The sequence below is a fragment of the Pelodiscus sinensis genome, chromosome 1 (genome assembly GCF_052426305.1).
Source record: "Pelodiscus sinensis isolate ZL-2025 chromosome 1, ASM5242630v1, whole genome shotgun sequence".
In the NCBI taxonomy this organism is placed as follows: Eukaryota; Metazoa; Chordata; order Testudines; family Trionychidae; genus Pelodiscus; species Pelodiscus sinensis.
The window spans coordinates 259,425,595-259,451,759 of record NC_143052.1 but is presented as its reverse complement, the minus strand read 5'-3'; the positions used below and the strand labels follow the sequence as shown (position 1 = coordinate 259,451,759).

The window sequence follows — 26,165 nt, the reverse complement described above, 5'->3', positions numbered from 1 at the left end:
TAGTATGATTTTGATAAGTTATTACAATTTTCCTTTTAAATTGTCACTTATCAGGTGAAATCTTCCAAAATAAGTTTGCATGTTTGTCAGTAATTAAATCTGTACGCAAAAAGAAAAAAAACTCTCAACAACTATATAACATAGATGCTGGGGCATATCAATAAACAGCTTTCAGCATTGTGTAGAAAAACAAAACAAAAAATAAATCCTTGACTTCGTTTGTTTTCCAAAAAAGCCCTCAAAGTCAATACTATTTTAAATATATATGCTTTTAATTTAACAACTAGTATAAAAATTAAAACTATCCCTATTACGAACACAGAACTGAACAAAGTGTGCACAAATACATTTTTTGCTTTAGGTCAAAGATTAATTTGTAAATAAATATTATACTGTCAGATCAATATACTGTGGTATTACATGGTCACACTGAAAATTTAAGGTATTTTAGGTACAAAAGTTGCACACTATACTTTGATAAGGGAACAAAATCTATTTCTCCATCTATTTCTGCTATGAATTTTCCTCTATAAAATATTTTTAAAAATACAGATTTCTACCCTATACACTAAGAAACTCAAACTCTTTTTTCACCTTCTAGATCCAGAATATTCAATTAAATAAAATTATGTTAAATACATACATATATATGTAAGTCATGTAGTCATGTTTTGACCATTACCAATGATTTTCTATCTTTTTTAGTGCATACGCATTATAAGAAAGTATGGGAAATCATAAGAAAGCAATTAGAAAGTGTCATAGCAGGATTTATATATATATATTTTATTTTAAATACTTTTTAATATCTTCTTTGAGCATTACTTTTATAAAGCACCCGCCCTAGTTATAATTGCTGACTGGCACTTTTTATTTCATCAACATTTTGTTCCTGGAATCAAAAGTTGTCAAATTTCGACCATTTCTGGCCTCTGGTGCTACAAAATGAGGAGGGAAAGTTTCCAGTTAATGGTGGCTTCACGAAGAAAAACATCTGTTAAATCAAAAGCATATTGTTATCAGAGTAGGGCAACAAGGGAGACTGTAGATTAAAGGATAGACTAACAATCTGAATCAATTGTAATTTCTACAAAGTTCCTAACAATAAGCATAAGATTAGAAGGAACAGATTTCAGATGCCGATTTTAAAATGACCAAAATACTAAAATGAAAGGGATTAAATCTCCAGTTTCCCACTCGGAAAATTTCAGATTTGTTTCAAATTAAATGTTCTGGATTTATTCTAAAATAAGCGTCAGCTTTAAAGTTTAATAATACGAGAGCTGTATTAATAACCCCTGCTCAGAAACACGTTTCTCGATTAATGTCTTTGGCCCTATCATCGGCTTGTCCTAGGTTACATGATAACGTATATTAACAAGTGGTGCAAAACGTTTCGAGTTTCCTGCAGCGAGTAAACTGGGAATCAGCTAAATGACAGGAAAAGTGAGACTCTGATGTGCGCACGGGTGGGAAACGTGCATTTTGCTCGGGGAGAGAGAGGGAAAGAGCCTTTCAGACACTTTATTTCTCCTTTATTCCCGTGTTTCGTCTTTCCCCAGCGTTTTGTTTTAAATCCCCCGCACTACTTAACTGCCTGCCCTAGGAGCAGGCGGGATCCCCCTCCTCCCTTGCACAATGGGAGGAAAGCCATGCCGGGGAGCCGCCTCCACCACCACGCTAGCACGCAGCAGCAGTTGTGCTGAGCCCTTGTGTGTGGACCATGTGCGGCGGAGCTGGGGGCAGGGCGGGATGGCCCCCCTCGAGCAGCCCCCCAGCACTGAGCATCGCGCGAGCCCGCGGCGAACAAAAACCCTCCCGGAGCGCCCGCGGGTCGCGCACCGCCGCAAAGAGCTGGGGGGGGGGGGCCTGCGCCTCGCCCCCTCCTGCCCCCACCCCCTGTGGCACCTACCGCCTGCGCAGGCGGGGTGCGCGCCCCGCGCAGCGCAGCTGAGGTGGGAGGGGCGGGATCCGCGCCCCCTCTGCCGAGCGGAGGGGAGGGGGAGAGGGAAAGTTTGGGTGGGGGTGGGGGCGCTGCAGGGCGAGCGGGGGGCAGGGCGGTGCAGCCGGAGCGCGGCGGGTGCGGGGAGGGGGGGGGCGAGGCTGGTGATTGGGCGGCGCTCGGAAGCACTTTGTTTTTTATGCTAATGAGGGCGGAGCGGGGCTTGTGGATATTTACGTTGAGGCGGGAGCCGCCGCCCTTCATTCACCCACATGGTCCGCGAGCCCGGCCGCCAGCGGCGGACCTGCCTTCGCGCCACTTCACCCCACCCCCCTGCTGCTGCGTCCCGCGCCTGCTGCGGAGGGGGTGGGGGCGGCAGGAGACGAGCGGGACGCCGGGCCTGGGGGGCGGGTAGGGGGAAGATGGTGGCGGCCGCTGGCTGGTGAGTGTCGCGCCCGGCGCTGACGGGGAACCTGTTGTGCGCGGCGGCGGCGGCGGCGGGAGCAGGGCGCATGGCAGCGGCGGCGCCGCCCGAGCTCTCGCACGGGGCGGGAGGGGCCGGGATGAGGGAGATTTGAAAAGCGTGTGCGCCGCGCTCTGCTGCTGCCGCCGCCGCGCCTCCCCCCGGCCGCGCAGTCCCCGCCGCCAGCCGGAGGCCCGGCCGGGAAAGTTTGTGCCGCGGCCCCGCGGGAGCGAGCGGCCGGGGAACAAAGCCGCACGTGGGGCAGGGGCCGCCGCGGCCCCGCTCCTCGCTCTCGCCCCGCCGGGGCCGCGGGCCGGGCTGGGGAGGCCGCGGGCTGGGCACGTTGCGCGGCCCCGGGCAGGGCGGCGGGCTCCGAGCGCTTCCCGGCCGGGCCCCTCCGCATGGGCTTTTGTTCGCAGGAGGGGCGGGGGCGGCGGGCTCCTCTCCGCGGGCGGGCGGGGGGGGGCGACTGCGGAGGGGGGAGGGATCGCGGCCCCCCCGCGTGGATGGGGCGCGGGCAGCGAGAGCCCCGCGCTGCAGCGGTTGGAACCGCTCGCTCGGTTAATTACGAAATCGGCGGCAGCTGCGGGCCCTCGGCGGCGCCATGTTGCCGGGGAGGGAGGGGAAGCGGGCGGGGGACATGGCGGCGGCTGCGTGCTGGGGCCGATTGTTCCCTGCTAGGCCCCAAGCCTCGTGGGGGGGGGGGGGAGCGCGGCGGCCCCACGAGCCGCGCCCCCCCAGCCCTGCTACTCCTCGCGCCCAGGCAGCGGACGCCCGGCCCGCGTGGGTAGGCCAGGCCCGGAGCAGGCGGGGGCGTCCCGCCGTAGCCGGGCTGTGACCTCCCCGCTCGGGCTGGCAGCGCCCCCTGGCGTGCGCGCGGGGCATGGCCGCCCTCTGCTCGCCGAGCACGTGCTGCGGGGTGCGGGCCCGGCCCGGGGAGCAGCAGCACATGGCGCCGGGGCTCCGAGCCAGCCGGGCGCACCTGCCCCTGGCAGCAGGGAGCTGCTGAGAGTCCCCATGGCTGCGCGCCCCTCCTTGCCGACAGTGACCCTGTGGAAAGGCCAAAACGTTGGGAGTCTGCTTGCTGCAGCCATGCCCGGGAACGGGCGAGAGCCCCTTTTTGCTTTTAAACATGTTGGGAAGTGGGAGGCACCCTGTACTGAGGCCGTTGGGCGCAAGGGAAAACCACAGTTACACTTTAAGAAGTGAATGCGTAGTGTCCCTTGTTCCTGAAAGTAGAGTTGGGGAAGGAAAGCCGTAATCGCTCAGGTTTGTGGCTTTGTTTACGGTTTCCACGAAAAGCAAATGCATCTTGATAATATCTTTGCAGTATCTGTGCATGCAGCAGTAAACATGGAAAGGCTTTGGATGTTGCAGCAGAACTTGCATGGAGAAGTCACCATTTTCAGTTAAAAGGGGTAAGTTTGCTGACTAGTTTGAAATATTTTTGAAATGCTTGTGATTAGCCTCAGTTCGTTTAGGAGCATAATTACATCATGAAGCAGAAGATGGGTTTAGAAAAGCTCTACGATTCAGATGATAATGCTTGGAGTCCATTGTCCAAGAGGAGGGAGGGGGAATTATCTTTATTTCAAGGCTTTGAGTGTTTTGGTTACTGCCTTCAGTTTACATAAAAATGTTTGTTGTGATGTTTTAAATCTGTTTATCGTCTATTGAAATAGTGGATCAGCCAACCTGAGGTTGCATCAATTCCTCTTTCAAATTTTAACTGATGCCACCTTAATCTTAAATTCAACAAGTAATAGAACTATTACATGTTGATACAATGCACAACTTTCATTGCAACTTGAAGAACAACATTACATACATTAATTTTATAGGCAATGAGTCTTCATACAGATATGAAGACTAATACATCAAAATTCATTCAGAATCATACTTTCTGACTTCGAATACAAGAATATTGTATTTATTTAACTTGGAGTCTAGAAAAGCTTTTTAAAATGTGACCTACCACTTTAGGAACTATTGCTTGTTAGGACATGGCTGTGTTTGAGCACAGTCTAGTTCTGTAACCAATTATAATTGGTATCTACTTCTAACAAAAATAAAAAGTTCTCAGGCCTAATGCTCTTCACTGTCTGTTGGCTAATTTCAAAGGAAAAATTTAAAACTGCTAGGAAATAAATTTCTTTGGATGTCAAATGTTTCATTGTAACTTCTTATGCTTTGCATATTTTGCTGTTTACTGTTTCAGAGTACACTTACAGCAAAGTCACCAATGATTATTAAACTTTTTCTGTTTGATAGTAGGCAAACGTTTAATTTTCTCTTGTAGATTTAACATTTAAACATTCTATTTGTAATGTTTTGAAGTTCTTGCATCAATTTGATCGAACTGATAAAACTGGGGTAATAGGAGCACTTAGGTCATTTATGCAAAAATGCATAGATTCCTTGTGATTCCTTCCCTCTGCTTCCAGTTTTTTTTAATTTACTATTAGTCTGAAATTTGGACTGATGCTTTTTTTTTGTACTATGAATTAGCGTACATTTCTTTTTAAGCTACTTGGCACTGTCTTATTACTTATGACAGTTATTTAAAATCTGGTCAACACATTGATTTTGTTCTCTTTCCACAGATGCAAATTAGACAACGTATCTTGGAGAACTACTGAAAATCTGGTCACGTCAGAGTAATGTCAAAGTGCTTACAGTGCAGGTAGTGATATAAGAATCTACTGCAGTGAAGGCACTTGTAGCATTATATTGACAAGTGCCACAGGAGATCTTGCAGAAATACAAAAATTTGTGAGGTACATTGTGGTATTCACTGCTTTTTGTTCTAAGGTGCATCTAGTGCAGATAGTGAAGTAGATTAGCATCTACTGCCCTAAGTGCTCCTTCTGGCATAAGAAGTTATATCTTCATCCAGTCACTCAGACTGATTGAGAAATATAGATGTTCCATTAGCTGTATGCTTTGCAGTTCTCTGTTAGTTTTGCATAGTTGCACTACAAGAAGAATGTAGTTGTGCAAATCTATGCAAAACTGATGGTGGCCTGCTATTGTCTACATCAAGAATGAGAGTGACTTTTTTTTACTTTTTAAGTATTTTGGTGGTCTTAACCTTCATAGCGGTTCCTTAAATTTAGGAAATATAACAGCTTCAGTAGTACTAAAGTGCTTATAGTGCAGGTAGTGTTCAGTAATCTACTGCATTATGAGCACTTAAAGTACTGCTAGCTGTAGAACTACAACTTCAGCATGCCTTCCTATCAAATTAACTTTTTTGTTTTATTGAACACTGTTCTCTGGTTAGTTTTGCAGGTTTGCATCCAGCTGTATGATACTCTGCTGTGCAAATCCATGCAAAACTGACTGTGGCAGTGACAAGTCAGTGAATAAGTGAGGAAAGTTATACCCCTTTCTACACAGGTTGGGATTAGTTGCAATGCTGTGTGTGCCTGTAGTATTGCACTTGTCCCGGCCTGTTGAGGTTGGTGGGGACAGAGGCTGAAACATCTTCAGTAGTCTAACTATTTTAGGAAGCCATACTGCATTTTTCCAGGAAATACGAATATCTAATATGGCATGTTTTTTCATCTGTTTCATGTGACCTCAAGTGTGGCTGGACAGTATATGGTACAGACGTTTCTCTACTTCTGATTTTTTTTGTATGTGTACTTACGTTCAGTTATGGAGATTTTAAGAGCATCTGTTTTCTTTTGTGGGCTCCTCCTGTTGTATTGAAGTGAGTGCCTGCTTACAAAACAGTCAATCCTCAGTAGCCATGCTAAAGGGAAATGGGTCAAAAAAGCTTTTAGTTTTCAAAGATATTTTGTGCAAACTTACTTAACCTGGCCTGAATCTGTAGCTTTGCACTAAAATTGCATGAAGAAATCTTCATTTTGTATTAAACAATTTTGAGACTGAACTAAAATCCTGTATTTAGGATTTTTTTCATTCTGTTCTAAATTGGCACTAGAATGAACATATAATTCTAATGTACTTCCATCCAAAATTTGTCAGATGTTCAGAATGTCAAGGTGAAATCTATCCTTCAGTCATACTCTGGAATAATCTTTTTGTATGATCATACAACAGAAGTATCACGTATTATATGATCTTTCTATAAGCTTGTTTTGTTTACATGTTGTATATCAGTACTACAAATGTGTCTACCACAAATACTAAATAAACCATTAAAAGTGTGTGAAATGTGTAAAAGAATAATGCAAGTGACATACTGAGCCTATCTAAATCACCTTTGTAATTAAATAATCCATTATTTGAGATCAATTTTAAGAAGATGATTGGATGAAAAAAGTATATGTAACTTGCTAATTGAAATAGACATTCTCTAAGGTGGGTAGGCGAGAATCTGTAGGAAGTGCCTCTTTCACTTGGGCTCAAAAATAATTTTACACACTACTGTTCTCTCCCTGTCTCGTCTCCACCTTTTCCCTAAAAAATTAATGCATAAATAAAGTATTGAAAAAAGTGATACTGAAATGAGTATTTTTGGATAGCGTTAAATATAGAGCTGCTCTAATACACTTTGAAACTGAATTTAGGATTTTTTTTCTACACTTCTATAATGTAGACTTTTGTATCTTCCTGCATGGCTTTATCCATTTGTTGCAGGCTGACTTAAAAGAAAACCCTCAAATTTGGTATATAGAAGAGGAACATGACACATTCCTCATTGGTACTAGAAGTTGTAGAGAGTTTGATTTGGGGGACACTACAGGGGATGTTGGTATGTAACTCGGTATGGTCACTTAAAATGCACATGTGTAACGTGCAGAAGTGTGTTTTGGTTTGGAATCTGAAATGTGACTAAAATTAGTATTTGAAGGAGCAAAACTTGAAGCTGTGGGGTCTTAACTTGTTGCTGGTATACAGTGTTTGGGGATCATTTGACCCTGAATTTGTTGGCACAAAAGTAAGTGATCTGCTCTTATGCTTTCTGGAGTGAGTAGAACTATAATTCAAGAATTAGTAGTTTAGATAAATGGTCAAGATAACAGATTCTCTGATCCAGGAAGGAACCAACATTGTCCACCTTAAGAGGTTATCAATTCTAATTGGTGACTCAGTGTCACTGCTGTGGAAATTAGAACTAAACTTTGAGCCATGATTTGAAAAATCATAGGGAAGATAATTAGTACATGTGTTCTCTTAAACACTGGCAAATTGTGCCTTTAGTGTCAGCACAGTTTGTCTATACTGTATTGACTAATCCTGTTAATTTTATTTCTGATTAAATTTTCAATGGGTTCTGATGATTGTACGATTTGCATAGATATCAGATATTTTAATTTATGTTCCACTTGGAATGTGCTACTAGCAAGTTAAATCAATATTGGTCTCGGCCTGCTAGTATATGCTAAAAGGTTTGCATGGTTGCTGTACACTGATGTTGGATTCATGGTCAACTGAAGGACTACCTTTAATTTGGAAATCTGTTTTTCAAGTTACCTCCATCCAACACCAAGTGAAATACAAACTCATTTTTCCAAGATACATTTTGCAATCTCGGAAATGTTGGTCAGAAAAATAGAATTGAGTAGACCAGGTTTGAGAGAGATCTACTGGACAAGTCTGAATTGGTGAGAAGCACAAGTTGGTCTTGTTCACAATATTACCCTTGCACACTTGGCCTTGGTAATATCCTGGAACCAACATGGAGACACAGCTCCCCATCCTTTTTCTTTCTGAAGATCCTTCAACGTACTTCATAATCCACCTGTACCGCAACTTTCTGCATATAAAACCCAGGGCAGGCTTTGAAGGGTAGTAAGTAGGAGAATTGCTGCAGTGAGTAATGCCATCCCTGTTTGGTGGATTCCTAAAACCTTGCAGCCCACCAATGAGCCTCTGGTGCTGTCATAGAGGGCTTTAAAGTGGCTTCTGATCAGCTGACACACAATCAGACCAATTGATTTGGTCCTCACTGCTGTTAGAGGTTTTAAAGGCTCAGAAAATTCTTTTTTAATAAATTGACACTGGGGACATACCAAAACAGCATAAGGTGTTTCTATCCGTTCAGTAAGTTCATGAGAATACTTAACCTCTAACTGGTATGCTTGCAACACAGGGCACTGGCAGTTCAGAGTTGATTCAAGAATATTGTTTACTTGATCAAAAATAGTTATGCTATTTTATCATAATACCTAAGAGTCCTAGTCACAAACCAAGACCTTATTGTGCAAGGTATGTTTGACAGACCTGTTCTAAATATAATTAATCTTTAATGCACTCTTGTTAAATAAGTAAAATGAAACCACACACATGCGTTCTTCACCTTTTAGGGTGAATGTGGTCAAGATGCATTTTTGGTTTATTGATCTGGATTTTTTTAAATGGTAGGATAGTATATTTTAAAGTTTTGTTTTTTTATTTTACAGTTAATATAAACTGTTGAAAGCTTATGTGTAACTATACAAGACTTTTAGGACTAAATTGGTATTATGGCCTCGAATAGTTCCTAAAGCAAGCTTTCTAATTTACAAGTGGCCTCTTAACTACCAACTTAGATTGCATTTGCAAGGTAGTTTTCAGTTGTCTGAAAGTCTACTGGAAAGATTTTGCAGTTGGTTCTCACTAATTCTGTTAGTGTGTGAATCTGAAAATCCAACTCACTTCTGTAGCTGTGGCTTTGCTGTGTTATCTGGCATAAAAAGTACCAAAGCAACTTGCAAAAGATTAGCTATGACTGGTAGGTAGCAGATCATGAGTAAGGAAGTGCAACTTGCTTAGGCAGTTACTGCTATAGAAACTTCCTCTATACAGCATCTCATAAGTCTTTCCGTCTTACTGTTGATGTATTCCAGCCTCAAAATATAAGATACTTTCAAACTTTTTCATAAAGTCCAATAGTTTGCTAGTTTTAGAGCAGTATGGTAATATATTTAATGCCACATATTTCTCAGATCTGTGAAATAGGGATGTAATAGTGTAGCTGATTAACCCTTTTAAGGTTTTGCGTATTGGTTAATGCTATAGAATACTATTCCCCACCCTCTGGGGCCAGTACTTTTTTTTTTTTTTTTTTTTTTTTTTAAAAGCAGGCTGGCTAGCAGCCTGGCTCAGTCCTGGGTTGTGCTAGCTCTGGTACCTGCTTCAGCTGCAGCTCTAAATTTAAAGTATATTAGGAAGCAGGCAGGCAGCCTGGCTCAAGCCAGGTCTCTTGAGTTCAACCACTGACCCTGCCCCAGACATGGGCTGCTGCCACTCTTTGCAGCTGGTCCACATGGGGAGCTGCCTTTTTTAAACTGGCTCTGCTAGCAGACCAGCTCCTCCCTGGTACCTCACGCTGCTGCCTCTGATACAGCAGAGGGACTATAGAATAGTTGAGAGAGTAATAAGAATTCATGAGGTTAATTGACTAACCAATTGACATATTTAACATCCCTAATGAGAAACAGTTCTGGATTCAGAATAGATTGTTCATGGTTTGTTGCATAGTATTGCTTGTATTTGGATTCAACCAATGGCTTAAGGTATATTTCATACCACAATCACACCTACATAATTAAATCTGGGCAAGCAATAATGCACAGTAGTCATGTTGATTACTAAGAGGTGATTTCTGTAGCATCTTTCAAAAGTTTAAAAATGAATCTTCACCATCTGGCATTTCTCCATTGTCTTCCTCTTGTCCTTTCAACACAGTTCCCCTTGTGCTGGAATCTTAATTTTAGTTCATGGGTTTTTGAGCTATATTGTGTTCTCTTAATATATTTTAAGAATTTGGATATGAGCACAGCATTTCTTTCAATGGAGTGCCCTCACAAAGATGAAGGATAATGCAAGTATATCTTATTCCTGGAATAGGTGCTGCTGCTTGATTTTTTTTATTTTTATTTTTTTATTTTCATCCTGTACACGCTTCCGTGCAGTGATTCCAACTTTTTGTAGTGAGCATCTCATTGTGTATCTAGAACTCTGCAAATTTGTGAATAGCTTTTTTTGTAAAGCAGGTTGGCCAGCTTTATATCCATGGGTATCTGCATCTATGGAAGGAGATATCTGTAGATCCTTTTGGGGGATGCAAATACAAATTTTGTATCCATGCAAGGCTTTAGCATAGTCAGTACTGACCCTGCTATTCTCTGTATGCATCAGAATAATGAAATATGAAGTTAGAGGTTTTCCTGCAACTTTGTGAGGGTTTGGCTGAAATATCACATTTGGTGTCTTTGATTATAATGATTCTCAGCTTTTAAAAATTTAGATTTTTGTGCAAAATTTGAGCACATTGAAAATCATGTGGGCTGAGTCCTAACAGTTATTGAGCCAATTCTAACATCCAGATACAATTTTTTGTTTGCTCAGTGGCATAGCTGTATGATCTAGGTATCAGCAAAATTAATGTAATTCTAAAATTTGTGATTTTTTGGGAATCTTCTGGCACAAATCAGTTGTCCAGATTACTTTTGGACTAGTATGATACTATCAAATAAATATTGATCTTGGGATGCATGGTAGGTTTTTGTTGGAAAGGGCTTTAGAATGGGAATAGTCGAGCTTATATTGCAGTAGAACTGTGAGAGCCCATTGTGTTAATTGTTGATAGAGATGATAATCTTTAGTCAGTGCCAAAGTATAAATAACTATGAGTTTAGTGCATTTTGTATTACTTTCTATAAGACTCCCTAATTTTGGCAAAAAAAAAATTTTAAGCACTGATGCTGAACCTTTCTAAGCTGTATGCTTTTTGGAAGTCCAATTTGTCTTGGACGGGCCAAAGTGTCATGCTTAAAGTGCTTGTTTACAAGAACAGCATAAAACTACAAACAAAAGGTTTTTTTATAAAAACAAAAGTAACAGCACACATTACAGAAAAAGTGCATTTTCATTTATCTACTTTAAAATCAATTAACACATAGAGTACCTTTCCCTGTATGTTAGTTACGTAGAGCAGTATAAAGTGTGAAATTTTAGTTTATACATACTTTGCTAGTGCTTTTCATATAGCTTGTTTTAAAATTAGGCAAATATCTAGATAAGTTGAAATAGATCAGTACACTAGGGAAATGCAATTTATATGGGGCTACTATAAGGTGGGTGCATAACTGGCTGGACAAACGTTCTCAGTAGTTAATGGTTCACAATCCTGCTGGAAGGGGATAACAAGTGGGGTTCTGCAGGGTCTGTTTTGGGACCAGTTCTGTTCAATAACTTCATCAAAGAATTAGATGATGGCTTAGAGTACGATTACAGAATGGGAAGTGATTGTCTAGGAAAGTGTACTGCTGAAAGTGTTTTAGGGGGTCATAGTTGACAAGTTAAACATGAATCAACAGTGTGACACTTGCCAAAAAACCAAACATGATTCTGGGATGCATTAGCAGGAGTGTTGTGAACAAGACATGAGAAGTGGTTCTTCCACTCTGCTCTTTGCTGATTAGACCTCAATTGGAGTATTGTGTCCAGTTCTGCATACCACATTTCAAGAAAGATTTGGAGAAGGTCCAGAGAAGAAGAGCAAAAATGATTAAAGGTCTAGACAACATGAGCTATGACGCAAGGCTAAAAGAATTGGGCTCTTAGTTTATAAGACTGAGAGGGGGCATGATAGCAATTCTCAAGCATCTAAAAGGATGTCACAGGGAGGAGGGAGAAAAATTGTTCTTGGCTTCTAATGATTGGACAAGAAGCAATGAGCTCAAATTGTGGCAAGGCACATTTAGGTTGAACATTAGGGAAAAACTTCCTAACTGTCAGGATGGTTAAACACTGGAATAAATTGCCGAGGGGGGTTGTAGAATCTCCATCACGGGCGATATTTAAGAGCAGGTTAGATAGACACTGTTCAGGGTTGATCTAGACCACTGTTTCTCAACCTTTTTTTTAATAAAGTACCCCCAGTATCTACAGTTTTCAGACACTTTTTTCCCCCCCTACCAGTTCACATTTGTTTAAACAACTTAATCATAGTTGGGCAGGTGATGTCCTGGGTGTAAAATGTACAAAAATAATAAAGCACTGAAACTTAAATTCGGTTTCTCCAAATTTCAGTTGTGTGGATGTACCCCCCAGACTCCCCTCGTACCCCTAAGGGTACTTGTACCACTGGTTGAGAAACACTGATCTAGACCAGTGGTCTCCAACCTTTTTAAGAATGAGATCACCTTTTTTTAATTTAAGTGCAATCCAGGATCAACTTCAGACCCAAACACAATTGTTTCACCTCCTTCCTGCCTCTTTTCCAAGGCTCCACCCCTGCTCACTCCATCCTTCCCCAATTTTATCAGGCTGGGGGCAAAAGGATGTGAGGAAGGGGGATGCAGGCTCTGGTGTTGGGCTAAAGGATTTGGAGTATTTTGGGGGAGGGGAGCTCTGAGCTTAGCAGAGGAAGTTGAGGTGCAAGAGGGTTTGGGTGCAGGCTGTGGGAGGGAGTTTGGGTGCATGGTGACTCAGGGCTAAGGCAGTGATTTGGGGTCATGAGGAGTTCAGGACTGGGGTCAGGGTTTGGAATGCAGTCTCCAGCTGGGCACCATTTACCCCAGGTGGCTGCTACTGGATGGTGGTGCAGGAAGCTACAGCAGGCTCACCCCTACCCTGGATCTGCATCACTCCCAAAGGCAGCCATCAAACTTTCCATCCCTGCCACTCTGTGTAGCTGGGGTGCAGGGTGGGGAAAGGGGCACTCTGACATCAGCACCCCCTCTTTCCTGTGCCCTGCACAGCAAGCAGGAGACTCTTGGGGGTGGGGGAGATCAGCTCCAAGGCAGAGGGCAGGAGCAGCAGGGCAGTGCTGAGCGGAGCAGATGAAGTGCTGGCACTTGACAGCCTCCCAGCCAAACCAGTCAGGATCATCTGTCCAAGGTTCCAAGATTTACCAGTAGATCCTGATCTACTGGTTGGTGACCACTGATCTAGACAGTGCTCAATACTGCTGTGAGGGCAGAAGACTGGATTCGATGACCTCTTGAGGTCTCTTCCAATTCTGTGATTGGGTGATATCTGTAGATGCCCAGTTGAGAGCCATTGTATTAAGGCCTTGGAGCCACTAGGTTTACTTAGCTTGCTAGTTGTCTTTACAGAAACAGCCAAAATAATTGCTGCCACTTTAAAATTGGCTTTCACTTTTTAAATAAGTTATGTTCTTTGCACTTATTTCAGTAATGAAATATACATTTCTACTAAAATGATCAGTTAAGTATTTAATATTGTATCTTCTAGGTCATTGTTTCTCAACCTTTTTTATAAAGTGCCCTCTTTAAAAATAATAATAATAATAATAATAATAAAAAAAAATTAAGTACCCCCAATACCTGCAGTTTTCAGACCCACAATTTTTTTTCTGCAATTGCTACACATTTGTTTAAAGAACTTAATCGCAGCCAGGCAGGCGATGAAATTTTTGGGTGTAAAAAGTACAAAAATAATAAAACAAACTTAAATTCAATCTTTTCCAACTGTATTGATGTACCTTCCAGATTTCTCTCAAGTACCCCTAAGGGTACTCGTACCACTCGTTGAGAAACCCTGATCTAGGTAACTTATCTTAAAAGATCTTTTTGTTGAAACCACAATCACTGACTTAATTTTTGCTGTTGGGTGCTTTCTACATGCTGGTTTCACAATTTGCACATAGATGCTCTTGCCACCTACTGGTGGCTTGTGGGTGCAGCGCCACCTCTTCTTTCAGTAGGTGTTTGAGCCACAGAGGAATTAAGGAGTTGGTGCCTGTGATAGGCATCAACAAGTCCATAGTTACTTATAACAATCTTTTTTTTAATGAAGCAGCAACACAAACCAACATTCTTGTAAATATTTCTTTTCTGAACCCAGCCATTGAAAACTGATTCTTATGGTTCTAGTACAAGGTCCTAGATATGCACCTATCAGTACTGTTAAGTAGGAAAGTACTGGGCTGAATGCTTATATTAGAATTGTGGGCTTGTCATTATTGCCAGGTTCAGTGATTGCCTCAGCTAACATTAGAATTCTAGTATTGCTGATTGTGCATGTCTACCAGGGAAACACCGTTCTTTAAATTTGTGCAGTGGGTTCTCTGGTCATTATGTGTTATATGCAGTTATGTCCTGAGTTCATACATAAGTTTTGCAGTTGAACTGCTCTTTGAATATTCTCCAACAGTTTTTAATAGGGATGTTAGTGTATAATTGAATAGTCATGTAACTGCATGAAACTTTAGTGGTTATATGATTATTTGGTAGCTGCCGGAGCTGGCAGCCAGTGCATTTGGCCCCACTCCCGGGGAGACCCTTTCCCTCTCTCCATGGACAGAGGCTGCTTTGCAACAGCCTGCTTTCCCCCCCCCCCCCCCCCCCTGCTGATAGAGGCGGCGGGGGGGGGGCAGGGGACAATGACTGACTTAAGCCAACTCATTGTGGGCACAGGCTCCCACTCCTCTCCCTCACCCCTGATAGAGGCAGCAGGTTTCCCCCATGCTTATCGGTTAAGCATGTAGTCATCTACGCACTGACATCCCTAGTTCTTAATGCAGCTCCTTCAAGCAGTAAGAAAATGCTAAAACTGATTAGTTCTTTTTTTCAAGTTTATATGCAATATGGTTCCAAAAACAGGCCACACTGTTCAGTATTCATGCTTTTCCTATATTTTGTCCTGCTGCAAGTCCTATAAAACTTTTTTTAGTAGGCTCAGCAGCACCCCACTCAAGTTTGTAGGCTTCAGTTAGGAGCCTGTTTCCCTTTCTTGCTGCACCAGATTTTTAGGGTTTCAATCTTATTGCAGTTTGCTATGATTCTCACAGAACAGCATTTAGTTTACCAGCTGCAGTTCTGTTTAGGGACAATGACGGTACTTAACTAGAAGCCAGCCAGTTTTCAGAGATTTAGGAGAGAAGCATTACGCAGAAAACAAACAGGTGAGACTTGGTACATTTAGGATGTGAGTAAACTATCTGCCATATGAAGACTGAAAGATTTTGAAATCTACTAAACCTCATGTCTCATTCTTGTATTGGTTCTTATCTTAGTGATTTCCCCTACTCAGTACCACTCTGACTGCTTTGTGCAATTTGTTTGCAGAGCCATGTTAAAACCAATTTACAGATTGTTCCAAAAGTTGATTTGTAAATTTGTTGTTTGGAACTCGGAATGCATTTTCCTATAGAAACCATGTTATAAATGATAGGTTCTTAGGCTAGCCCCCAAAAGCCCATTTAACCCAATGTAGTTAAAATACTGTATATTTGCAATAAAAATGGAAGTAATGTTTTATTTAACTTTGAATGCAGGTGCTTGAGGAATGGCAGGCTTAATTATAGGAGGTTGAGGAGGTAGGTGGAGGTTCTGAAGGGGACATCTGGGCAGCCAGCGGCTGGTCCCTCCCCCACTGGCTCTGCACTGGCTCCTGTAGCCATGCTCATCCCCTGACCATCCTCCCCAACTTCCTCTTGTGAGCTGAACCAGGAGGTGGGAAACAGCACAAGCACAGACTAGAGGCACAGGTGGTGGTCATATAGCTGGAAAGAAGCTGTGGTTTCCCCTTCAAAGAGCTCTCCAGCTGCTGTCTGCAACTGTCCTCCAGCCTGCACTTAGCACTGCTCACGGCTAGTTGTACCTCTTTCCTGTTCCTTGGCTGCAGGTGAACTTTGGATGTTCATAAGTCAGATGTTTGCAACTTAAGAGTGTCTGCATGTGCAATTTTCCCCAAGGGGTGCTTCTGAAGACTTGTTTGACTTCCTACAGACTTGAATTAACTACCTGCTACTGGTGATATTTTTGATAATTGAATGTTTAGGGAGTTTCCTGTAGTTAGGAACTTTTTTTCCACTGAAACTATCAAATTTCAGAATTCTTCACAATCATTTCCAAACATCAAGAGTCTAAAAGATATTCAGCTGCCTTGCAGAGAGGGTTGTCCTGCTTCATGTCCTTATAACAACCAGATGAATTGTTTGAAAGGAGTATTTTGTGGGGTTCAGAATGAGTTGGGACATGGCATGAGCCTGAGTGGCGGCAACTTTCAAGTGAGGTATTTGACCTTGCGCCACTCCACTAGGATGCATGTTCTGTTTGTCCAAGCAAAGACTGACTGCACTGTGGAAACTAGGTGTCTTGTGGGCAATAGAGCAACAGCTGAGATTGCGGAGCTCTAGATTGATGTTCTTGTGCCAGAGATGAGCATGGCAAATACATGAATTGCTGCAGGGGCATATTAGCAAGGTTGCTGTGTCCATAATTTTTTTTTTATAGGAGACTAAGGCATGTTGAGGCTACAGATGGTACCTGCTCTATAAAGCAAGGGTGGGGAACCTTTTTGGGTCAGGAGCTGCTGACCCACAGGAAAAGCAAAGGAGGCAGTGAGGGGGGCTGGAGTGCCAGTACAAGCTCCCCAATGCTGTGGAATGCCCTAAGCCTCAAGGGCCAGATCCAGGGAAATCAATGGCCACATTTGTCCCCAGGCTTTAGATTCCTCACCCCAGCTATAAAGCCGAGAAATCATGACAAGTTTCCACTTTGAGATGATGCAAAGCTTGATTCGTCACTGGCTGAATCCTGAGTGTTCAGATTGGATGACTGGGCAAAGTTCATAAAGGCAGAAATGGCTTCTCCCCTTTCCTCTCCTCTAGAAAGAAATCAGAGGGTACAGTATTCTTACTGTTCAAAAATAGACTGACTGAATTTCCATCAGCAAGCCCACTACTTCCTGGGATATGAAGTTCTATGGTGACAGGAATGGTTGAAAGATCACTCTAGCAGTATTGTATTTATACCAGAGCTTGCTTCAAATAGAATAATGGTGCAATCCAAAATGTGGATGTTAAATTTTAAAGCTGAAGGGGAAAAATTAGTGATGGCATGAGATCTTGCATGATATAGTGATATACAATTTAAACTACTAGTCCCTGCATGCAGCCCTATTTATGTATCTTCAGCCTATCTTTTAGGAAGAAACCGCAATGTTCATTTAAATATTTCAGGTGATGGGATAATCTACCCTCTTCCTCTACCGCTTGTACCAATGGCTGCTGTTTGTTTCACAGGCAACTAATACGAGTGCCTGACTTCTCAACTTTAATCTATTTTGCGTGTGTAATTTCTTAGGTTTTTTAGGTTTAAAAAACCTAATTTCATCATGTAATACTATTGACTTCCACAAGTTCAGCAGCACTAGAACCTATAGATCCACTGTTCAAACCTTGAGCTAACCATATCCAACAGAAGTAGTACCTTTCAGTCTTTTAAGTGGCCACACAGTAGAGGGGGATGGAACACCTTACCAGTATATTTCACGGGTATTTGCTAATAGCCAAATAAGATTGACTCAGGAATTTTGAGTTCCGATCGAGGCTCTGAAGGGGAGTCTCTTCTAGTGGTCACCTGTCCCTATTTCTGCTGCACCCAAATTAGTTCCCAATACGAGTCTTCCCCCTCAAACTGTCCAGAGCTTTAACAATTATAGGGAAAAATTCTGCTTTGATAACTCTATCCAGAGGCTAAAGTAGCCTCAGATACACTGGGGATGGTGCATGTTCAATCTGGTCTAAATTAGGGGTTTGTCCACACTAACAAGTTTTCTCACCAAAAACTGCTTTTTAGCAACAAAACCCAGAGAGCATTCACATTGCAACATGCCAAATGTAACAAAAGAACACCCAGTTTCAATGACACAAAATTTTCACCTCTGCCAGGGACTTTTGTCCCTCCCCCTCCATTTGCTGTCAACAAACATGCTGTGTGTACTACAGGAGGCTTTTTTCAAGTTTATTGAACTCTAGGATGTTTTCCTGCAATGCTTGATTAGTCACTCCAGCCAGTGTTTTGAACTCTGCTGCTTTGCAGCCATGTAAACAGAAATGTGCCCCTCTCTGAAAGTCCTGGGAATTTCAAAATCCATTCCTGCTGGATGACTCAGTATGGCATCTTCTCAGGGAAATGGGTGGCTACCATTCAAAATGCTCTCCTGCTTGGGCTTTTGGATCTTACTGTGTAGGGTGAAGAATCAATACAATCACAACTGAGTGACCTGCAGGGACTGGGATATGTATGGTCACATATCTTGAGCCCTGTGTGAGAAGGGGTATGAGCAAGATGTCCTGAAATACAGAACCAAGACAAAGGAAATCAGGCAGTTGTACCTGAAAGGTGAAGGAGACAAAACAGCCAGGGTGGTGCTGCACCCAAGACATACCATTTTTATAAAGAACTGGATGTGATCCTGGGTGGGGAGTCTGTCCACAGGCAAGGATCCTTTGGATACTTCCATGGTACAAGAGTCATCAGAAACACGAATTAACCCAGAGGAAGAAGCTCTTGACGAAGGGGTGTGAGCTCACTGGTGCAAGGTCATCTGGTGTGATAGGCAGCCAGGAACTGTTCTCAAATCTTGAGGCTCATGAGGAGTCTCAACAGCTGAAAGTGGAGCATGAAGCAAGGACAGAGACTCAGGGTAAGTTGTGCTATTGCAGTGGGTGGAGGGAGGCAGAACAAGGCAACCAGCGGCTGTATTTCTGTGAGCTGGCAAAGGGCATGCTGGGGCTGCATTATGTGCAAACAGGGCAATGATGCACACAAAGATACAGCATCTTGCAGGAATATGGTGTCAGCTTTTCTGAAGGTAGTATTTTCTCATGGAGATTTCATGGTTGGGCTGTTGTCATTCCACAGGCTGGGGAAATACTCCCAAATCATTCCTCAATCTGTGCTGCTGGAACTAAGGTGGCACAGAGTTGGGCCACATAAAAAGTAGGGCACCCTCACCTCTTCACATCCAGAAACAGACCCCAGGTTTGCCTGTTCTTCAGCAGGGAGATGTCAGCCAGATTTATGGCACTATGGATGAGTGTAGGATTTTTACAAATTGTTTACATATACATCTGTTGCACAAGTGTGGGCTGTACTTTCTTGTGCCATCATGCCCAATCCTCCTTTTGTCCCTCCCCACCTTTAAAACTCACCATGATCAGAGTGTTTGCAGAGATCTGTATTTTCCTCTAGGGTAAAAAGGAAAGTGGTTTTGTTCAGAAAAGTGCATGTTAAGGAAATGTTTCAATCTTTATCTGGAAAATAGTCACTCCTGTTAATGGTTACTTTTCCAGTCCAGGTATTACAAAGGCAACATGCTCCCCTGCTGCCTGGCTCTGTCAACTCAAAAAGCCTGAAAGGACAATTTGCTCTCCAAATGGAGAAAAGAGGGAAAGCCAAGCCAAGAAAATTAAAGCTAAAACAGAAGCTGCTGACCCTATGCTAAAGCTTATGGAAGACCAAACTGAGATGCTGATGTGTTAAGAGGCAGAGCAGACCAAACCAAAGGCCTCCCTGGTAGCATGTTCAAAATTCTTTACCTAGCAACTCTTCCTGTAGGCCTGTGGTGACCAACCAATTCTGAAGCAGTACCCACCACAGCTGGCCTTACCATGAGGTGAACTGCCTTAGGTTCCAGACTCGGGGGTGGGGGGAGGGCACCACTAGCACCCAGAGAATTTAGACCTTTCAAGGTTTTGGCCAAAGTGAGGGGCCATGGGAGCATCATTTGAGCTCCCTGCCTCAGGTGCTAAAATGTTGTGGGCCGGCCCTGTTATCCACTATTCTGGCTACTGCTATAATGAACTAACCGCACTCAACCAGCCAAATAGCCACATGTGGCTAGGGTGTTGGATGCCCTGACTCTAGGCCAACCCACAAGCCTTCCTAGCAGTGTATGGAAAATTCTGTATCCTCAGCAGCTCTTCCTCTATGCCCATGCACTCCTTTCCACTATCTGGTAATTGTTTTTTTGGTTTGGTTGGTTGGGTTTTTTTTGTTTGTTTTAAACCAGCATGCACATGAGCTCTGCCTTTGACAGCTGGTCTTAACACAATTGTCAGGTTTTTTGCAATAACTCTTACCCTCACCAGCAAGCAATGAGCAGTCCTGTGGCACCTTATAGACTAACAGATTTATTGGAGCATAAGATTTTGTGGGCAAAGACCCACTTTGTTAGATGTGTGTAATGGAAATTCCAGTGGCAGGTATAAATATACAGGCACATAAAAAGAAAGGAGTACCAATCAAGAGGAAGGCCAGAGATAACAAGGTCAATTTAGTCAGGGAGGATGTGGTCCACTTCTAGCAGCTGATATGGCAGTGTGAGCACCAAGAGAGGAGAAACTGCTTTTGTAGTTGGCTAGCCATTCAGTCTTCGTTTAATCCTAAATTGATAGTGTCAAATTTGCAAATCACATCCTCGCTCAGCCGGAGGTCGCGGCAGAGGAGGAATAGGAGGACCAGGGCTAGCAGCAGCAGGAGGAGGAGACGGACGCCATGACCCTTGCCCTGGAGCTGGTGCCTGTGAGCCAAGATGTCTTCCAGTCCTCCTCGGGTGCCTGGGAGGGATCTTCAGGTGAGTGGTCTCACTTTCTCTCTCACAAGGCAGGGGAGGCAGGCACACGGGGGCAGAGGACAAGTGTTGCTGGGGCTGGACGTTGTGCTGCAGTCCGTACATGTGCAACCATGTGCAGCGTTAGTTTTGCAGCATGCGGATCCAGCATGCAGACACAGCAGGCATCCCTGGAGCATGGCTTGGATCCTGCTGCCAGGCTCAGGGGAGGCCCCACATGTCCTGCCACAGTGGGAGGGTCACCACAGCTAGAAGCAGGCTAGCCACAAGGGCACAAGTACAACTCCACACAGACTGAGGAGTGCTACACACAGGCATGCCTGCATGTGCAAGGCAACACCCACTCCCACAGTCAGTACTGCGAGCTGCAACTATGTGTGCGGATACCAGGGAGGGCCAGGCTACTCCCAGCTCCTCTGCCACCCATGAGGGGATCCCACTGTGGCTGGACCCTTCCCTTGGCTGCTTATCTGTGGGCAGGAAGAAGCAGCAGTGTCCTGTGGGCATGGCTGGGTCCCTGTGAGGCTGCACATGCTGTGAAGACCATACACTGCTCCCGGGACATACCCCTGCTCTGCCCTGAGGACTGTTGGTTGCTGCTCACAGAGGAGGACATGGCCTTAGGGACAATGTCTGCAGGGATGACTGACCACCTCTCCCTCTTGGTGTTCTTCACAGCCAGACCAGCCAGAGCCAAGTCACAGCACTGCAGTCACCTGCCAGAGCCTAGGGGACCCGAAGATGCGCCAGGGTACACAAGGACCTGATGTTGCAGCATGTCAGCATCCTGTGTGACATGTAGCAGAAGGTCTGTGGGGACTCCGAGTGGCGGAATCACACATAGGACCAGCTCATGCAACAGTGTGATGTGCTATCATGTCATGCATGTTGGCACACCTGTCTGATGCCGCTGCTCCTGGCTTCCATTTTCCTGTCCCCCCTGCTATGCCCATTCCCTGTCCGCCTGCCCCCCATGCGATGCCTCTGCTCCCTCCCCAAGTGATGCCCATGCTCCCTCCTCCTGCCATGCCTGACTCCACTCCAGCCCCCCCTCCTGTCCACTCCTCTGTAGTCCCCAGACTCACCCAACCCCAATGCCGAGGTCCTTGCACCACAGGTGGCACATCTAGCCATGCCCTTCCCACCCCTGAGGCCCCCCCCATGCCCTTCCAGGTTGAGTCCCCCCTCCCCTGCTCACCTTTTTCTTAATGTTTCATGAATACAAACTTCATTTTGTTGAAAACCACACAGGTGTGTTTATCGCGAGGTCAGGGAAAGAGCAAAGGGAGAGGTTGTGGTGGGGAAGGGAGAAGGCTGCAAGCCAAAGGCTCCTGTTTGGGAGTTCCTGGGGATAGTTACTAGAGTCCTTGAAAGAACCTCTCCCTCAGGGCCTCCCAGATGTGTACCCTGGCCTGATGGATCTGTCAGATGGCAGCTGTCCTTGGCTGCTCGAACGCTCACCACTTCTGGTGGGCATCTCCCCCCACCCTGGGAGAAAGGCCTCCCCCTTCCTCTCCACTGTGTTGTGGAGGACGCAACATACCACAACCACCCTGTGGAGATTGTGCTCCCCCATGTCGAGGCTGGTCAGTGGGCACCTGAACTGTGCCTTGAGGCGGCCAAAGGTGCACTCAACCTGGATTCAGGCATGGTTCATGTGGCCAGTGTATGGTTTCATCAGCCACAGCATAAGGGGGTAGGCCACATCCCCCATGATGCAGAGTGGCATCTGCACATCCCCCAATGGCAAGTTCATGGCGGGGAAAGAATGTGCCCAGCTCAAGCTTGTGTTACAGGGTGGAGTTTCTGTAACTGCAGGCATCGTGTGCCCTGCCTGACCACCCACCAACAATGTCTGTGAAGTGTCCATGGTGGTCAGCCAGGGCCTGCAGCACAATAGAAAAATAGCCCTGGCGATTAATGAACTGGGCCACTTGAAGATTTGGTGCATGGATTGGGATGTAGATACCATTTACTGCTCCCCTGAAGTTTGGGAACCTCAGGCAACAAATCTGGCCACGATTGTATCCACGTTTCCTGGGGGGATGACCCTCCACAGCAGGATGGAGTTGATGGCCCTCACCACCTGCCTGCAGAAGAAGACAAACACACAACAGAGAAGAAGAGAGGGGGTGCCTGAGCCCTTGGACGATGCCCTCTACCCTTCCCCCACCCCCCAAACACTCCGGGAGCCAACCCCTATGAGGCTACCCCCCCCCCCCAGCAGGGCTGTGTAAGGGTGGATGGCACAACCCCATGGGAATGGGGCTTCCCACCTCCCCTTTCCCTGGGGTCCCCCTTTTCCAGGACACCTCCCCCCCACCCCTGTGCAGGGAATGCAGTCCCAGAGTACCTTACCTTCAGGAGGAGGGCCCCAACGGTGGACTTCCCCATGCCAAACTGCTTGCCTATGGACCAATAGCTATCTGGGAGGGTGAGCTTCCAGAGGGTGATAGCGACCCACTCCTCCAGGGTGATGATAGGCTGCAGATGGGTGTTGCATCTCTGGAGGGCGGGAGCAAGCAGGCACACATCTCCAAAAAGGTGACCGTCCACATGCAGAAGTTTTGGAGCCACTGTTGGTGATCCTACCACTCCATTACCAGCCACTTCCACCAGTCCAAACTGGTGTAAAGCCTTCAGAAATGCTTCTCCACTGTGGGGTGCAGTTGCCAGAGTGTAGCTCCCACACCCAGGGAAAGAGTCCCCAGAATCAGCTCAGGGTTGCACTTGTGCAGGACCAGGAAGGCAGCCTGCAAAAACTGCAGCATGTCCTTGTGAGGCCATCGCATGCTGTAGCCAGACAGAAACTTCCTCTCCTCTTTCTCCTCCTCCTTACGAAACTCTGTCTTCAAAGGCTCCAGGGCCTCCAGAGGTGCTGGAATAACTATGGCTCTGGATGCTAGACAGGAACCAGATAACAGCAGCAATTGGACCAGCAGATGATCGGGGCCTCGAGCTGCCCTTGGCTGGTACCAGTAATTGATACGCCTATACACACCATCTCAGAAGAGGAATCTGCAGCCCCATCAGAAAAGAATGTCCAGCCCTAATGATTTAGTTACCTCCACCTCACAGGTGCAAATTAAGCTTTGGACCCCCTGTGGAAATGGACATCACAAAGACGTTCCAACTTAACTGGCATTTTAATGACAAGAGAAGCATCTATGTGACCACAGGGGTATAAAGTGGGGTCCTCTGCCCCACTCTAATTGGAGATCCAACCATATACCTTCTGGTCAGGTGGTCTTGGACCCCTGAGACTTTAGGGATGCCTTCATCTCGTACCGACTACTTCCCATTGAGATTGAAAGGAACACTGGCTTCACCAGAGTAAGGATCATAGGGGTGAGAATATACCTGCTAGGTGTCTATTTTGTGTGCATTTCAATAAGAGCTCCGAGAACCAAAAGGGTTCCATGGTACCTTTAAGTTACTTTTATTGTATTTTCTGTCTTGTCTTTGTAGTGGCTGTTATCTGCAACACAGCAGTAACATTTAACAGCTAAGCTTGCCTTGTAACAATAAAATAGTAACTGTTTAAGCTTTAACCTTACTCCTCCTGTTGCTGTAACAGAACCAAACACAATCAAAAAGAACCATAGCCGGTTTGGCTATCTTGCCACAGTCCGGGCTAAACACAGTAAGAGCTGAGCGTTGAGTCGTGCCCCCTCCACGGGGCAGACTCTTGGGGCACCCGTCAGCCTCCCTGGCTGCCCGCTGCAAAGGGACTTTGTCCTAGCAGTTAAAGACGGGTGTGATAGAGACCACTCATTACCCCAGCCACTGGCTAACAGATTCCCAGGGCAGATCTGGCTCCCGAGCACAAAGAACGAAGCTGTGGTGTCCACAGAAGACACTGTGAGAGCTTTGCTGTCCCTCAAAGAGGTAGCAAGCACACAGCAGAAGCAGTGAAACGGCTGTCGGGGGGGAGGGGGGAGAGGGTCCTTTTAAACACATGTCCCTGCAAGGTTTCAGCACCAGCAGTCGGAAGCAACTGGTGATCTAAAGCCCTGCCTGAAGTGGTTCCAGGTGGCCTTTTTTACAAGAGAGCATCCAATCAGAGATGCTCTTTTTCAATGCACTTTTGTGTGTGGATGCTCTCTTTCGGAAGAAGATTTTCGGAAGATCTCTTCCAAAAAAATCTGCTTCTGAAGGAAGCCTGCAATCTAAACGTAGCTTAAGGTCCATGAATCTTCCAAAGACACAACAGATATGCAGCATCATCTTAGCCTTTTATTTAATTGCTGCCTTATTGCTGTACAGGTACCCTGTATAAGGGTTCATGAGCCAGGGCTGTAAGAAGTAAACCCGGTCATCAAGAATCACTATGGGCATTTCCACATCTCCCAATGTAATTTTGTGTTCTGGAAAGTAAGTCCTTGCCTGCAACATTCTGTACAGGTCACTGTTCCTGAACATGTGTGCATTGTGCACCTTTCCAGGCCATCCCCCATTTATATTTGAAATGCCCACAGTGAATCACAAGCACTTGAAGCACCATTGAGAAATACCACTTCTGATTGATGTACTTTGTGGCAATGTGGGATGGTGCTATAATGGGGATATGTGTGCCATTGATTGCTGCGCCACAGTTTGGAAAGCCCATGTCTGAAAAGCCAGCCACTATGTCATCCACATTTCACAGTCACAGTCTTATGCAGGAAAATATGATTTGTTGCCCTGCGCACTTGTAGAAATGCTTCCCCACTGGTAGACTTCCCCACAACAAACTAATTTACAATTGAATAGTAGCAACCAGGAGTCACCAGCTTCCACAAAGCCACTGCAACACATTTCTTTACCAAGACTACAGCTCTCATTTGGGTATCCTTGCATGCAGTTCAGGGCCCAGCATATCACATGGGCCCAGGAAGGTTGCTTTACACATCCTAAAATTCAGTAGCCACTTGTCTTAATCCCACATGTGCATGACAATGTGATCTCACCACTCAGTTCTGGTTTCCATAGCTCAAAACTGATACTTTGGACTGATGCTCTGTAATAGACAAATGCAATGCCAAGTCACTGTTGTCCATGTCACTCACTGTCATTTGCATCTGAGTTTTCTTCCTGGGAGTAAGTTCAATAGTAGCTCTAAGTACATTGAACACAGCATAGGAGAAAAGTCTGGAATCCATGGTTTCTCTCAGCAAATGCTGGAGTGCGCAGCAAAGACTGTCAGTTTGAAATTGTGCAAAAGTAAGCCACAAGCCTGGGAGGACATTGTGCTATGTTGTGCATTCCCATAGTGCCTAGTGACTGAAGGTGAACTAGGCACTGTAGGATACATACCCACATTGCTTTGCTCTTTTTGTTGACAGGAGCTAACCAAGTGACCATGATATGTCGACAGAGGATGGCAGTGTAAACAGTCTTTAATTGCTTTCTTTTTGATGATTTTTGCATATTGACATTACATCTGTCACCAAAACTCCAGTGTAGACCATTGTGTAGGTGTTTTCGGGAGAT

General features: G+C 44.9%; 1 long non-coding RNA gene across 1 annotated transcript; it reads left to right on the top strand.

Annotated features, from left to right (window-relative positions):
- Positions 1-2,133: 2,133 nt before the first annotated feature.
- LOC112544225 (uncharacterized) lies at positions 2,134-24,616 on the top strand. The gene is made up of 4 exons (XR_012900580.2): positions 2,134-2,384; positions 3,736-3,823; positions 5,009-20,696; positions 21,372-24,616. It is a non-coding gene; the product is annotated as an uncharacterized LOC112544225 (long non-coding RNA).
- Positions 24,617-26,165: the final 1,549 nt, after the last annotated feature.